The sequence below is a fragment of the Sinocyclocheilus grahami genome, unplaced genomic scaffold, assembly GCF_001515645.1.
Source record: "Sinocyclocheilus grahami isolate Dianchi unplaced genomic scaffold, SAMN03320097.WGS_v1.1 scaffold2263.1, whole genome shotgun sequence".
NCBI lineage: Eukaryota > Metazoa > Chordata > Actinopteri > Cypriniformes > Cyprinidae > Sinocyclocheilus > Sinocyclocheilus grahami.
In genome coordinates, this window is record NW_015507442.1 from 56,007 (window position 1) to 58,755 (window position 2,749).

At 38.5% G+C, this 2,749-nt stretch overlaps 1 protein-coding gene across 1 annotated transcript in view; it reads right to left on the reverse strand.

The window, feature by feature from the left end:
- LOC107574533 (glutamate receptor ionotropic, kainate 2) overlaps nt 1-101 on the reverse strand; it is a 46,454-nt gene extending 46,353 nt beyond the window's left edge. Inside the window, exon 1 of the mRNA XM_016260990.1 lies at nt 1-101. This exon is cut by the window's left edge and continues 363 nt beyond it. The gene's annotated coding sequence lies outside the window, so the exon portion shown is untranslated.
- Nucleotides 102-2,749: the final 2,648 nt, after the last annotated feature.

A 2,749-nucleotide genomic window follows, 5' to 3' on the forward strand; every position in this document is an offset into this window, starting at 1 on the left:
GTGCCAACAACAAGTAGTCGTTTGGGGCACGTTACCGTGGCGTTACCATGCTTTAGCACGGTAACATTCCGTTATCAGATTCCGTTCTAGCGTTGAGTGAGTTCAGCTGTGATTCAGCACCACGGACAGAGACGCGCCGCTCTGCTTTATTCATCCTCATCTTTATTTATGCATCATCACATGACCTCCGCAATCTGTTTTTCATGATTTGTTTCATGTGATGTCATTAGAATGACGCCATGAATGCATGAACGATGTGATCATATTTATTCATATGCACGCTGAAAAGAGTGAAACTGTTTCTGTCTGTGTATAACACGGCCACGAAGCTGTATTTTGCATTACAACAACAGGAGCAGTTATAGAGCAGTTTTTTCCTTCTAGTTCTAGTTTCCATCTAAGTTGCGAATTTAATTGCCACGAAGCTGTATTTTGCATTACAACAACAGGAGCAGTTTATAGAGCAGTTTTTTCCTTCTAGTTCTAGTTTCCATCTAAGTTGCGAATTTAATTTAAGTTGTCATTTTTTAAATACATTTAATTGTAAACACATTTATTATTTTATTAAAATAATTTAAAAATTACATTTATTATTCATTTAAATGCAATTTTTTTTGTACTTTTTTTTATTTTTATTACATTTAAATGCTAATTGAATTTCTAATAATTTTATTTTAAAGTTATTGTTGTACATTGTGTGTGTTTTTTCATAACAGCATGAACTCATACAGGTTCAACAGGAGTTCACAGATTTTGCTTAAGAGAGCATGCTTTGTATTAATTACTAATTATATTTTTTTATGCACCTTAGGGCTTTTTGGTTTTTCATAAATGTTATTTTTTTCAGACTAGTGGAAAGCAAACATCCAGAAGACACTGTCTTTTATAGCACTTTATAGATTTTGTGTTCAGTTACGATACATATTTTTAAAAGCCGTTTTCTCAAAATGAGTTTTTTCTCCTACACTGGGCCATAAATCTCCACTTCAGTAGCAATGGAGGTATTTGTTGTTTAATTTATGAATCTGCATTGATTTTGCAGTAACACCAAGTTTAACATTTTTTGTATTTTTTTTCACTTACGCTATCATGGGATTTATAACTGGTTATTACATGTACTTCACTGACATGAAAAATCTGAAACATTAACGGTAGTCTTTATTTTCAGTCACAAAGCAAAATGATTGAAAATGTTATTTTAATTTTCATTAAATAAATGAATTAGTCATTGAATCATTCAAACAACTGATTCATTCAGCTACACTGATTAATTTTGGAACAATACAAGGACTTTCATTAATGAATTAATATCTTATTTACTGGAATGCATGTGAAAATTTATTTATAATTTCTGTTTTTGTCCATTTTTCAGCCATGAGTGCCTTTCTGTTGATGTTAAGGCAATTTCACATGCATCTATTTTCTTTAAGGAAACTTTATTTTCCTGATTTTCTGTGACCTAGACATTTCCACATGAGATTCAGCGGTTCACTAGACTAAGGTTTGTCACGCAGCAGCGTGATGAGGACGTGTTCAGTGTTTTACACTCAGTGCTGGAGACAGAGAGACTGAAAGAGGCCTTTGATTCACTGAGACACACACACACACACACACACACACACACAGACACTCACACACTCACACACACACACACACACACACACTCACACACACACACACACACACACACTCACACACACACACACACACACACACTCACACACACACACACACACACACACTCACACACACACACACACACACACACTCACACACACACACACACACACACACTCACACACACACACACACACACACACTCACACACACACACACACACACACACTCACACACACACACACACACACACACTCACACACACACACACACACACACACTCACACACACACACACACACACACACTCACACACACACACACACACACACACTCACACACACACACACACACACACACTCACACACACACACACACACACACACTCACACACACACACACACACACACACTCACACACACACACACACACACACACAGACACTCACACACAGACACTCACACACAGACACAGACACACACACTCACACTCACGCACTCACACACACAGACGGAAGGGTTTCTCCAGGGTTCTGGATATAGTGAGTGAGATTGAGGTAAAGCTAAAATGATCTGCGTCTGGAGGGGCTCAAAGACACACACACACACACACACACACACAGGCTCGGGCTCAAACACACACACACACACACACACACACACTGATCTGCAGGAGGTCCCTGAGGGATTGACAGTGTGCAGATGCAGATGATGAAGTTTGTCACTCACATTACTGCAAACACACACACAAATGCTTCTGTAAACCGAGAAATTGACTGTCTGAGATGCTCGCCATCTGCGGCATTACCATAATTATGGAAATAGGCAGAGAGGGTGTTATGGACCGACTGAACGGGATAACATACACACACATGTCTACACCTCCATATGTGTTTTAAAGGCACAACATGTAAGATTTTTGTGATAAAATATACAAAAACTACTTGCACAGTGGGATATATTTCATGCAGTTGTGTACTTACGTTATCCCTAAAGTTCCCAAGGATTTTGTAAATCCATAGAAATTCCATAGAAGGTCTTTGTTGCCTATCAATGACGTAATATCCGCATTATCCTCAGTTTCCGCTTGTAGAAAGTATGGCAGCACACGGACACAAATGCTGCTGTACAGTT